Source organism: Pelophylax lessonae (genome assembly GCF_965119305.1).
Source record: "Pelophylax lessonae genome assembly, chromosome: 1".
NCBI lineage: Eukaryota > Metazoa > Chordata > Amphibia > Anura > Ranidae > Pelophylax > Pelophylax lessonae.
In genome coordinates, this window is record NC_138768.1 from 451,054,931 (window position 1) to 451,069,407 (window position 14,477).

Genomic DNA, 14,477 nt, shown 5'->3' on the forward strand with positions numbered 1-14,477 from the left:
GCCAGACTGTGTGTCTAGTGACACAGCACAGCTCGACCCAATTCTCTGCTCACAGAACTTTATTGAAAGCAGCAAGAGCCAACGGACCCCTCTGCTGCCTCTGAGTAGAGAGCTGCTGCAGATGGGCACGGCGCTGGATTGAGATAGGACTCATGCAAGTATGAAAGGATGGGGGGGGGGGGTGTAAAAAGGCGATACAAAACAATGGGACATTTTTTTCTTTTTACCCTAAAGGGTTAGTTCACCTTTACAAAAAAAAAAAAAAAAAAAAAAAACTGCCTATGCAGGTAAGGGTGTTTGTAGATTAAAGCAAACTGTGTAGGGCCTAGTCATAAATGAGACCTAGTCATTGGTCACCGCCATCACAGGAGTGAGTTTTTGAAAATTAGATCTAAAAAGGATTACAATCATACACAGTGGACCAGTGTCAATTTTGTGGCACTCCAGAGCCCACAAAGAAAACTGAGGTAACTTGGGTGTTTATGAAACAGATGATCGGGGGATATGTTCTCCGCTGATCATCTCCACACATAGAATCTAACATTGACACAGAAATGGCCAGGTTATGAAGGTGGGATCTCCGCACTTCACTGGCAATCTGTGCCAGAATTCACACTGCCAGTTTCACCAGCCCAGAGGTGTAGAATTGGGGAGAGAAGACAGAATCCCAGGAGAACTGAGGGGGAAGGAGGAGATTATTGACTTCCTTCTTCCTCAATCAGACCCCCTAAAGACAGTAAACATGTCCCCCTGCTAATATATATATATATATATATATATATATATATATATATATATATATATATATATATATATTATACATACACACACACACACACAGGGTACGAAAAGTATTCAGACCCCCTTAAATTTTTCACTCTTTGTTATATTGCAGCCATTTGCTAAAATCATTTAGGTTCATTCTTCTTCCTCATGAATGTACACATAGCACCCCATACTGACAGAAAAACACAGAATTGTTGACATTGTTGCAGATTTATTAAAAAAGAAAAACTGAAATATCACATGGTCCTAAGTATTCAGACCCTTTGCTCAGTATTTAGTAGAAGCCCCCTTTTGATCTAATACAGCCAGGAGTCTTTTTGGGAAAGATGCAACAAGTCTTTCACACCTGGATTTGGGGATCCTCTGCCATTCCTCCTTGCAGATCCTCTCCAGTTCTGTCAGGTTGGATGGTAAACGTTGGTGGACAGCCATTTTTAGGTCTCTCCAGAGATGCTCAATTGGGTTTAAGTCAGGGCTCTGGCTGGGCCATTCAAGAACAGTCACGGAGTTGTTGTGAAACCACTCCTTCGTTATTTTAGCTGTGTGCTTAGGGTCATTGTCTTGTTGGAAGGTAAACCTTCGGCCCAGTCTGAGGTCCAGAGCACTCTGGAGAAGGTTTTTGTCCAGGATATCCCTGTACTTGGCCGCATTCATCTTTCCCTCGATTGCAACCAGTCGTCCTGTCCCTGCAGCTGAAAAACACCCCCACAGCATGATGCTGCCACCACCATGCTTCACTGTTGGGACTGTATTGGACAGGTGATGAGCAGTGCCTGGTTTTCTCCACACATACCGCTTAGAATTAAGGCCAAAAAGTTCTATTTTGGTCTCATCAGACCAGAGAATCTTATTTCTCACCATCTTGGAGTCCTTCAGGTGTTTTTTTTAGCAAACTCCATGTGGGCTTTCATGTGTCTTACACCGAGGAGAGGCTTCTGTCGGGCCACTCTGCCATAAAGCCCCGACTGGTGGAGGGCTGCAGTGATGGTTGACTTTCTACAACTTTCTCCCATCTCCTGACTGCATCTCTGGAGCTCAGCCACAGTGATCTTTGGGTTCTTCTTTACCTCTCTCACCAAGGCTCTTCTCCCCCGATAGCTCAGTTTGGCCAGACGGCCAGCTCTAGGAAGGGTTCTGGTCGTCCCAAACGTCTTCCATTTGAGGATTATGGAGGCCACTGTGCTCTTAGGAACATTAAGTGCAGCAGAAATCTTTTTGTAACCTTGGCCAGATCTGTGCCTTGCCACAATTCTGTCTCTGAGCGCATCAGGCAGTTCCTTTGACCTCATGATTCTCATTTGCTCTGACATGCATTGTGATCTGGAAGGTCTTATATAGACAGGTGTGTGGCTTTCCTAATCAAGTCCAATCAGTATAATCAAACACAGCTGGACTCAAATGAAGGTGTAGAACCATCTCAAGGATGCTCAGAAGAAATGGAAAGCACCTGAGTTAAATATATGAGTGTCACAGCAAAGGGTCTGAATACTTAGGACCATGTGATATTTCAGTTTTTCTTTTTTAATAAATCTGCAACAATTCTGTGTTTTTCTGTCAGTATGGGGTGCTATGTGTACATTCATGAGGAAGAAGAATGAACTTAAATGATTTTAGCAAATGGCTGCAATATAACAAAGAGTGAAAAATTTAAGGGGGTCTGAATACATTTCGTACCCACTAAATATATATATATATATAGTGTAGGGGGACTATTTTACCAACATGAGATGGGGGGGGGTCTCCTCTGAGAATGCCCTTGTACTCAGCAGTGGTAATTTAGGGTCCCGCGCGCATGCGCGGGAGTGATGTAATCGCACCTCCAGCCAATCAAGATGGCCGGAGGACCCGATCCAGGAAGCATGTCTGCCGTCCTGTCGGCACTGCGGGGGCTTCCGTTTTTAGTTAAGTACTTCATAATGTGCTAGTATGCAATGCATACTAGCTCATTATGCCTTTGTCTTTACAGGGTTTTTTTTTTTTTTTCACATTTTTTTTCAGAGGGTTTACTTCCTCTTTAATAAACGGGCACCAGGATGTTTCAGTGATTTTTCTCCTCTGTTCTCCGTGAAAGAACTGAAGTTCTTCGCTTCATAAACAGGGTGCCAGAGAAGATAATTGTCCTCTGGAGAACTGCCGAGAAGAGAACTGAGAGAAAACTTCTCCATTTCATAAAACGTACACCTTAACTAGTAGCAAACAGGTCAAGTTACATATTATTCATAGGACCTCACTCTGAAGATCAGAGCCTGCAACAACGGGCGTGACTCTAGGCCCATAAATTATAAATAACACACCTAGGATAGTCTACTATAAAAAGAAGTTATAGAAGAGCATTAAAAAAAAAAAAAAAAAAAAAACACATTCATATCTTTACAGTAGAATTATAGGCAAAACCTTTTTTTCCTCATAAAGGATAGAGGCGGGGGAGGGGGGGGGGGGGTTGGGGGTTATTATAGCCCTTGTCAGATTTTTTATTTTCCCTTTCATTTGTGTGCGGAGATTTTCCTTCACTTCCTGTCCCTTAGCCAAAAAAGAAGTGAAAGGAAATCCCTACAATTAAGGGGAATTCCTTGGTGACACCCGACTAGTGTCACCATTGGAAGATTTCCCCTCTATTACTTTTCTGGGGACAACCCAAAAAATGTGTGATTTTCCTTTACTTTCAATGATAACAGGTCTAAGAGACCAGGTAAATCGCCCTAACAGGGGCACAGACCGCAATAAAAACCTAACAGGGCACACTTTCCAAAACTAAAAATAAGTTTTGCTTTTCGTTAGACTTTAAGAAAGATGGTTTTTGGTAAAAAACACACACACACACACACACACACACACACACACACACACCTAGCCATGCAACTACTAGGAAATAACACCAGTGGGGATTACATCTGTCCCCTGAGACACTGGCCTTCTGTCCAGAGTTTCAAAGTGCATTTCAACCAATATTCACAGTTCACAAACACCCCACAGAACTGAACAGGGGTGCTGGACTCCCCTCTCTGCACAAAAAGGTTTTTTTTTTGCTCCTAATAGTTGTTATCTATATCTTATAAGCAGGGAATGCATTAAGGCGGTGTTTCTCAACCTTTTCTTCAGTCGAGGCACCCCTTTAAATTATGGACAGTCTTGAGGCACCCCACTCTAAAATGTAAAAAAAAAAAAAAATTCTAATAGCTTTGTTTAATGTAGCAACAGCGACACACAGGACACAACGTTAGAGGTGCATTTTTCTTCCAAAGCAAATACACTTTTGCACACTGGTACTGACTAGTATGCCAATGTTGCTCTTCTCTGTCAGCTGTCACCCAGTGCTGAGTGAAAAGGGTGCAGGAGGGTTAAGCAAGGATGCTGTGGAGGCAACAGACATCCTCCTTATTAACTGATGATGTCATTGGTTGTTAGGATGCCAGTGTCTACAAAGTCATATTGGTACATAATGAAAACCCTTGGCTTTGACTCAGATAGCATGGGTGTGCACACCTATGTGATCCGATTCATGTCCAAACTGACAGTTCGCACTGCGATATGCGAACTGATCTGGGGGTGTCGTTACTTTGTATTGACACCCCCAGCGATTTGCATATGGCAGTGTGAACTGCTTGCGAGTTGAGTGCGATGCGGGAATCCGCAGTGAATTTGCGGGGGGTTCCCGCATCACATATGTGTGAACCGGCACTTAAAGCGGTTGTAAACCCGAAAATGAAGAAAAAAAAAAAAAAAAAAAAAACCTGCAAGACAAAGCCATAATGAGCTAGTATGCATCGCATTACTTACCTTCGAACGAAGCCCCGACACGGACCCCCGGACATCGCTGCGGGCGCCGCCATGATCCCTCGGCGTCTCTTCCGGGTTTGGCGGCTCCGGCGCTGTGATTGGCCGGAGCCGCGATGACGTCACTCCCGCGCATGCGCGTGGGAGTGATTTTCCGGCAAGCTGCCGGCTAGGAAAACTGAAGGTCCGGACTGAAGGTCCCCCCGGACCTTCAGAGCGCATGCGCCTCTCGCGTGAGCGACTGCATGCACTGCAAATATCTCCTAAACCGTGCCGGTTTAGGAGATATTAATTATACCTACAGGTAAGCCTTATTATAGGCTTACCTGTAGGTAAAAGTGTCAAAAAGCGGTATACTACAGCTTTAAAAAGGTAAAAATATTTACATTTTAGAACCAACTAATGAACAGAACAACTTACAGGAACAGAAAAAGGTTATGATTAAACTATACCAATAAATCCCAATGGGCTGGTCTTTAGGGAAAAAGCACAATTTTCATGTCTGATTTTTATCCAAACATTTTACACATAATAGAAAACCGGCTCTTACAATGACAGAACCTGAATGTCCATACATACTGTGAATATACAGATTGGCCTCAATAGAGGTGGACTATGACCCACTAAATTGTTGCTGGGTTACTTATAGTTTTTCAAATACCATGGTGCCCTGACCGTCATGTTTATTTGAAATGTAGATAGAGGATAGTGAGTTCTTACCATTGCCAGAAATACTACTACTGAACTTCTGTATCACCAGAATGTGTGTGTATAGCTAAATCTAGTAACAATCAGGTAACTCCTTTTGTTAATATAAGCTGCTAAGGCCAGTACTAGTGCATGCATATCCTAGAGTTATGTATAGACAAAAATGGTTTCATAGATAAAAAGTGATGAGAAATCCAAAATGTTATTGTCAACTAAACATGAGATGAGGGGAAATCTTCTAAAGGAGTCACCCATTTATGTGAGTGACAAACTGTATAATATTCTCTCACTCCCAGATTTGTCTGTGGCACAGAAAGGGAAGGAATATCTCCCCAGTGGAGCACAGCCAATAATGCCCTTTACTATTCCACCCAAAATGAAAACACTTGATTTTTTTTATCATTGGCACTTCTTCACTTACCTGACAGAGCAGTACAAATGCATGGGCAAAACTAGACTCACTGAACATGTAACATAGTCAATTTAGCAAGCTAGCTGTATGCAAGAGAAGTGAATTGTATCTGTGACAAAACTTTTTTAGTTTTTGATAGAATCTGAAAGGGTTAGACCCTCATTTTTTATTTCTGTGTCCCCATTAGGTAGGTTCCAAATCTCAATTTGTACTGGTGACTATCAGGGAAATTCAACATTTGGTAAAGATGTCCCCAGAACAAGAGGCAAGTCTTCCAGCGAGAAGACCTGTTTTGGAGATAACCAGAGATGGCCATACACTATTAAATCTGATTGTACAACCTCCTTTAGAGCAGTGGTCCTCAACCCTGGTCCTCAGGGCCCACTAACAGGACAGGTTTGCAAGATAACTGAAATACATCCCAGATGATTTCATTTGATACTCAGCGATTGCAGTACTCTAGTCTGTATCTCCCCCAAGGTAATACTTAAAATCTGGCCCGTTAGTAGGCCCTGAGAACCGGAGTTGAGGACCACTGCTTTTAGACTAACCAAAACCATGTAATACCTAATCGACTCAATTTGTTAACATCACACAGGCCCTTGCAGTACATACAAGAAAAAAAAAAAAAAAAAGAGGGTGCAATACATAACTTATAGTGTAGTATGCTTCCGGTTTTATTGAACACTTACGGTGCTTTTCCACTGCATGGTATGGCTCACTGCTCACTTGGCGCTTTTCCACGTCCTGCATGGTACGCGTTTGAACGGTTCGTATGGTTTGATACAGCGGCGCTTTTCCACTACTTGGTACGGCTCGCTTAAACAGTACCACCTCGGTTGGGGTTCCACGCGGGCCGTACCTATACCATATCCCACAATCCTTTGCATGCAGCCTTGATTGTTTGTCACTACTAGCCACTGATTGGTCAGAGAATCATTGTAATCCCACCCACTTACTACTTTAGTAGAAAAGCAAACTGAGCCGAGTAGAGCCTATATTGTGCTAAAACGTGCCGACTCGTACCACCCAGTGGAAAAGCAAACTGAACCGAGCTGTGCCAAGCAGGTATTCGCAGTGAAAAGCGCCAATACATAGACCATGAGAATCTCACTCACAAATGTGGATGGGAGTGAAGCCATTATACATGGCTGAGGATCCAAAACATTTCCCAATGGACATTTTGAAATGCAATTGCTCCTAAAACGTGTGTTTAGGAGCATTAAGCGTTTTATCTGCCTTAAAGCCCCTCTCAAAAACGTGATCCAGGAGTTTTTTTCTGCCTCTAAAGGACCCAAATGTGCATAGACTCATAGGCTAACACTGATATGCTTCTATAGGCAAGAGAAGGAAAAGAAAAAAAAAAAAAAAAAAAACTTGTGTGGAAGCAGCGGGTTTTTTTTAGCCCAGTATGCATGGACCCTTACCTCAAACAGTTCAAAGCCTGAAAGGTTCCTCGCCAGCATCTTCTCTCTGGCTTCTGCCGAGTCTTGATTGACTGTTGAAGGATGATGTATGGCTAGGTTCACGTCCAGGTGTGTTAGGAATGCACACAATCACGTGCATTCTCAACACCCGGAGAAATGCACTATCCTTTAAGACACATGGCAGTGCCAGTAATTAATGGCACCCCATGTATCTGCTAGCATGCACCAAAATGCATTGTGGTGCAACACCATGTGATCAGGTACCTCTTTTCCTGCATTTCTCATGCACAGGAAATGAACGAGTTACCCTAAGTGCGACATGCTGAAACGCGTCTGTGCACAGTCACACCTGTAGGTGTGAACCAAGCCTCACTTCCACACATACACACAGTTCAGTCAACCCATCCTGGTACACAGGCACTGTGCCGAAATGTAAACTGAGCCGTGCATCTCCATGTACATTATAAAAAGAACTGCCAGCAGGCAGGTGCAGTTTCTCTTCTGCAATAAAGAAAATGCATCTCTCTGAAATAAATAGTCTGTCTGCTCTCAGTTTTTACCACTTCCCGCCGATGGGACGCATACATGTGGCCTCTCGGCAGGTGGGATTTAATGTCAAAAGTGCTCCGCGCACCCCCAGCAGGGACCGGAAAGCTCCCGATGCAAACTTGTGATCAGGAGCTTTCCGATCATTTGACTGCTATAACAGCCAATCACAGTGGCCATATACCCCGAATGCCTGTCTCCGCCTCCCTGCATTTAGACGCTTTTAAAGGGCCAGAAGGCGGTGGTGGGATGGGGTTAAAATGTGATTTTAGTTCTACTTTAGAGGCTGGTTCCCATTATAATGCAGGGGCTCACATTTATTTTAAAGGGGCTGCCAAAATGTACGACGGGCGTGACTTTTTAAAAACTCCAGTACCATGCGTTTTGGTGGCTGCAAAAGCAGGTGTGTTTGCTATAGTAATCGAAGTGCCATTACCAAATAATGGTGCCTGCACCATAGGTGGTGTGAACTGGCCATAGGAAGGGAGGTTCCCTTAGGGCTCATTCAGATGGTGGCTGGATCAAATGCGGCAGCACCCTTTTTTTTGACTAGGACAGATAGCCGAGTCCAGTCTGTGTGTGGCCAGGACTGGCACTTTCTCTGCCGGCAAGAACTGTAGATTCTCTCAAACGGGTGCCTATCTAAATGGTGTCCTCTTGACTTTCTGTTGCGTCCACAGCACAGAAAGTAAAAAGGAAATAGTCCCTCATGGGAAAAAAAAAAAAATAATACCATTTACCACTTCATTTTAAAAAGAAAAGGTTTTGTCTTTAGAGGGTTTCTAAACCCAGGACGCTGCATTCACTATAGCTTGTTTCACACAGTACATGGAAATGAAACTATTTTAATATAAACTGGTAAATCAATGAGCAGTATATAGCAGTCTTGCAACTTCTATTAGTGTCCGGCCAAGCACTTGTTAAAGCTTGTAGAGGGGGTTTTCATTCCCCTCTGACTGTCCTATGAGGCTGTAGGACCCGACTGTCTGGACAGTGCGGATTTGCTCTGTGCTGATCACATGCACCCCCCCCCACCCACCCCCCCAAAAAGAAAAAAAAACCCACACTTTTAATACACGCCAAACTGAGCATGTGTAGCTTGCCCCCAAGGCTCTGTTCTATCAGGAGATGGATTGGGGATAGTGAAAGAAGTGGAGGAACAGAAGACAGGATCAAACAGCCTTTTTCCACAATGCGGAGGATTAACCCCCTTAGTTTCCACAGTTAGTATAACAAAAAAAAGAGAGGGAGGCGCCTCTAAGTGCAGACCATAAAACACATTTAATAAATAAAATTATGCACTCACATCTGTGCGTGGATAAAAGCAAAATAAAGAGACCCTCCTGGGAACTCCAAGACTGGTCAATGGGGGGAAGAAATCATCCGGTCTGTGCTGTCATCCCGCGGGGACTGACAATATATATAACAAGCATGCTTGAGTGTCGGTTCACACTGCCTCAACTTGGGATCCAACTTGTCAGACCCCAAGTCACATAGTATGCAGTTTTAATTTTGTTGACGAAAACATTTGTCAAAAAGTACACCACGTTTTCATCCACTGACGAAAACTAGGGCGAAAATAAAAATTCTGTTTTTGAAACGTGAGGGAGGGACGTTTACCCGGAGCTCTGCCTGTGTAGAGCCTGTGAGTGCTTCCACTCCCAGCAAGCGAGTTCATAGGGTGCTTAGCAGTTAGCACTGTGCAGCATTACAGACATCCTCAGACCACCATCCAGAGCACTGTGCAGCATTACAGACAGCCTCAGACCACCATCCAAAGCACTGCGCAGCATTACAGGCCTCCTCAGACAACCATCCAGAGCAATGTGCAGCATTACGGGCCTCCTCAAACCACCATCCAGAGCACTGTGCAGCATTACGGGCATTCAGTCGACCTTCCAGAGCACTGTGTGCAGCATTACAGGCCTCCTCAGACCATCCAGAGCACTGTGTGCAGCATTACAGGCCTCCTCAGACCATCCAGAGCACTGTGTGCAGCATAACAGGCCTCCTCAGACCATCCAGAGCACTGTGTGCAGCATAACAGGCCTCCTCAGACCATCCAGAGCACTGTGTGCAGCATAACAGGCCTCCTCAGACCATATAGCTAAATCTGTATCAGTTTGTTCAAATCCTAATATTTTAAACATGATATTAGATGGTTTTAATCCAGGAGTATAGAATGAGTTTGGAAAACCTAAAGAAATTCTTAAAGTGATTGTAAAGTCTCATGTTTGTGGTGGTTTTGCACAGGGCAGCCCAGATCGTCCTCTTCTCGGGTCCCTCTTCGCTGCTACTGGCCCCTCCCTTATGTCGAGTGCCCCAACAGCAAGCAGCTTGCTATAGGGGAAACCAAGCCGAGCTGCAGCTCTGTGTGTCCATTCAGACACAGAGTTGCTGTTCGACCCCCGCCCCTCTCTCCTGATTAGCTAAAATACTTTGACTGACAGCAATGGCGCTGCTGCTGTGTCTCAGCCAATATGGGGGGGGGGGGGCATCCCAGACATCGCTGGATAGAGATAGGGCTCAGGTAATTTTTATGGGCTGCTACACACAGAAGGCTTTTTATCTTCATGCAAAGAATGCATAAAGATAAAAAACCTTCTGCCTTTACAACTCATTTAAATAATGCATTACAATTTAACTAAACCCATTCAATTTTAGTCAACAACATACTGGAGATTTTCGTTGACTAAATATGAAACTATGTCAAAAGACTGACTAAAACTAAATCCAAATTCAATGCCAAAATTAACACTGATGACACGTAAAAGCCCATGCTAGCCATCTTAATTAGCACTACTGAAGTCGCTTCAACTTTAGAAAAGATTTCCTTACTGCTTCAAGGCGACTTCTATCCGACTTGTGCCCATAGACTTTAATAAAAAGTCTCCTCCATGTGGGATCCGTATCTAGATTTCGGTGTGATTTGGACACGACATCACAGGCATTCCCTGGGGTGCAGCCCCTCCCTCGCTCTAAAGTTGCATCAAAGTAGTACTCAAGTCGCATAACTTGTAGGTCGCAGTAGTGTGAATTTAAGGCCTTGTTTACACCTGAGAGCATTTCAGCTCGTAAAACGCTCATCTCTGAAGTTCAAAAAAAGCCCAACAAGCAAAATCCCATTCATTTCAATTGCCCCTGTTCATATAGGAGCGTCTTGTTGCCTGAAGCTCAAAAAAAGTACATGAGCTTCTTTTTTGGCAGATTAAAAGCGTTTTTGTTAGAGGTCAATGCCTTCCTCCAAACACCTGCAAAAAAGGTGTGAATGGAGCCTAAGGCTATGTTCGCATCTAGGCGTTGCTATTTTATAGGAGTTTTTCCAGGCGTTTTACCTGCAAAACGCTTGTGAAAATGCTCTACATCGCCTTTCCAGCGTTTGCATTAAGTCTATTGGGCAAAAACGCCTGTAATCTGCCCAAAAAGAAGCTCATGTACTTTTTGGGGCGTCAGGCGTTTTGCTCAAGGCGTCAAAACGCTCAGATGTGAACAGGGGCCATTGAAATGAATAGGATTTGTCTTGTCGGGCATTTTTTGAGCTGATCCTTAGAGCTGAAAAACACCTACATGTGAACGCAGCCTAAGTGCCAGTTCACACTAGCGCGGCACGACTTCGGGGGCGACCTGTGAAGTCACGTGCACCGCGACTTGCACAGACTTCATATAATGAATGTCAATGCAAGTCGCTCCGCTGTCGCCCCAAAGTAGTACAGGAACTACTTTCTAAGTCGGAGGGACTTGAGTCGCTCCTATTAAAACGGTTCCCGTAGCACTGCATGGACCGCGACTTGCCAGGCTGACCAGTCGCGGTAGTGTGAATGGGCACTTACTGTTGAGTTTTACAACACTTTATATAGAACTTAAAGAGGAAGTAAACCCTCCTCTGACACTTTTACCTATAGGTAAGCCTATGATAAGACTTACCTATAGGTGCTGTAACTATCTCCTAAACTTGCACCGTTTAGGAGATATTTACCTTACATTCAGCCAGTGATGTCACTGGCGCATGCGCTCTGAAGGAACGGCCGCTGGTGCCATTTCTTCAGAGCCCCGTGCCGTGACCGTCGGCTCCTGTGCGCGGGAGTGACGTCACTGCGGCTCCGACCAGATGGCCGGATGCCGCGATCGCAGAAGACAGGCGCCTGGACATGTCGCCGTCATACAGGTGAGCGGGAGGCACGGCGGGGGCTCGTTATTAAGTATTTCATAATGAGATAGCATGCGATGCATACTAGCTCATTATGTGTTTCTCTTTCAGGTTGCAGCAAAAAAAAAAAGTTTCATGGGTTTACAACCACTTTAAAGCAAGAACTCAGTCTGCTCTGGCACCACCATTCTTGTGTATGCGCCCAGTAGGTAGTGCCCATCCTTCCAGCCCTGGTAGAGACCAGTACATTGGGGGGGGTAGGGGGGGTTCCCACTTCTCTTGTGCCAGTCTTTGCATGTGTGCAGAAGCGTCGAACTCTTTCAGAACCTGAGCCTTCCTGCATGTCTGCGCAAAGACACCATATCACCATGGCAAGAAAAGGGGAAGTGCTTAAATAAAGTTTATTGAAAATAAATTGAGGTGTAAGGAGGGGGGAGCAGAAAGGGCAGGCCAAGTTGTAATTTAAGGTGAAGAAAGTATGTTTGGACAATGAGGCCCTTCTAACGTGTGTCAGGTTACCAGTCCAAGCAGTAGAGGGCTGCCCCTAGCCTAGAACAATAATAGCAGCCATTGGTCACTGGTCTACAGACGAACACTCACAGCCTAATGCTCATTAAAACAATGACCTAGGTGCACGGCCCAGCAGTTGAGCCTTGTGGCCCAAGGTCTCCCTTGTGAGAACAGAGCGGTAACGGCTAAGCCCTGGAACAAGGCCTCTCACCCCTACTCCGAGATAGAGCCCTCACCTCAGAAGGGGGACCAGACTCCTCCCCCAAGTCCGGCCGCAGCGAGGACGACTCCGTGTCTGTGTCCGGGCTCTACTCAGCCACCTGGGAACCGGCAAGCTCTACGGCCTCTTCGGGGGGACGAGGAATTCCGAAACGGGACTTCAGTAGGCGAGCACAGAGAAGGGCTCCAGCGGAGCCGAAATTACCGCTTTAAAGCCGGCTTCGCGGTTGCTAGGCAGAAAACCGCACCGGCGCCACGCTTCCGTGTATCTACTGCGTGATGGACAGACGACTAGGCCAACCACAGGAAAATAGGAGCACCCGAGGCCATGGAGCTAGGAGATAGAACACGGGAGAACACACTGGGCGGAGCTTAGGCAGCCTACAGGGCGCCATCTCCGATTACGTTCGAACGTTCATGACTGAAATGTCTCATTGTGACGTCTTCAAACAACAGACCGCACGCCTGGTCGGCGCTCTCCAGAAAGAGCTTCTCGCACCATGCCGGGGGCGGTGCTACAACGGTTCTTGTGCGTCCGCCAATAGGAAAAATAGCAAGAATCGGCCCTAAGCCAATCACAAAGAAGTCCTTTCGGTTACCTCGCCTTTGCTCCGGTTAGTGGGCGGGAAAAGAATGGTGACAATCATAAGATAACGACTCTTCCCTCCGCCGTGACGTCAGGCTGAAGTTGCCTGTGATGAGCGAGGGATTCTTAAAGTGGCAAACAGGGGGATGTCCCATAATGCACCCCGAAGGGCCGTGACGTGATTAGGACGATGCTCCTGGGACGGCGTAATCCTAACAACGGACGTTTTCATCACGTAGGCTTCAGAGCGCATATTTGTGATATTGTACGGCGGAGTACAATGCAGAGCAACGTACTTCTCTATGGAAGGCCTTCATTATCAGAATGACACGTCTGGAAAGTCTTTGGATTCAGGCCTTGTTCACACCACAGTTTCACAGTTCCGGGTGCATTTATGCATATTTATTACAGTTTTTTTTTCTGTTTTTGAGGTGTTCCTGACCCGTGCATGTCTTTTTTTTTTTTTTTTTTTTGACTCTTCAAAAAACTTTATTTCGTTAGGACAATGTGCATTCTGGTGCGTTTGCACTAGTTTTGATGCGCTCCGAACCAACAAATGCAGCCGTTTTTACTGTTCTTGAAAATACTGGAACTCACCGCACCACTGTGAATTAACCAGTTCTGGACCAGAAGATTTTCCCCCTTAACCACTTTAGGACCGCGCGCGGTAGTACTACTGCAGCAGTGCTGCACGATACCGCTCAGCCACGTAGTATTAACGTGATGCGCGATCGCGGCTCCAGAGCGCGCTCCCGCGCGCTGCGGTCCCGATCCCGATGGCATTCGGTAGGGAACCGATCAATCATCAGATACTGACCAATGATTTTTGGTCAGTGTCTGTAGATCGGTCCCCACCAATGGCAATCTGTCCCCTGTCTGTGTAATGTAAACACAGACAGGGGAAGTGATGTCACTGTCCCTCCTGAAGTCCTTTCGGTTCCAGGAGAGAGACAGAGACACACCAAAAATGTGAGTTTCCACCAACACTACACTGACACACCTCACATAGGCACATTTAACCCCTTCATCACCTCTGATCACCCCCAAACCCCTCACAGTGAACACTATATACAGTGGTATACAGATATTTTACTGATCACTGTATAAGTGTCACTTGTGAGCGTAGTTTGCGCCTGCGTTAGGCCCAAATAGGGTTAGGGTACCCGCCACCTATCCCCTAATAAAGTTTTTACCCCTTGATCAGCCCCAGTTAACCCCTTCACTACCTATTACTCTGTGCACTAAATACAGTATATAGGTAAATACTGATCACTGTATTTAGTGTCACTAGTGACCCTAATTTGCGCTTGCGCTAAGCCCATATAGGGTTAGGGCACCCGCCACCTATTCCCTAATAAACTT

The 14,477-nt window shown here is 45.4% G+C and overlaps 1 protein-coding gene across 2 annotated transcripts in view; it reads right to left on the reverse strand.

The window, feature by feature from the left end:
* GATAD2A (GATA zinc finger domain containing 2A) overlaps positions 1–12,865 on the reverse strand; it is a 146,726-nt gene extending 133,861 nt beyond the window's left edge. Inside the window, exon 1 of one of the 2 annotated variants that reach the window (XM_082268075.1) lies at positions 12,547–12,865. The gene's annotated coding sequence lies outside the window, so the exon portion shown is untranslated. The remainder of the gene's footprint in view (positions 1–12,546) is intronic. The other variant, XM_082268079.1, reaches the window with a different exon arrangement.
* Between the last annotated feature and the right edge of the window lie 1,612 nt (positions 12,866–14,477).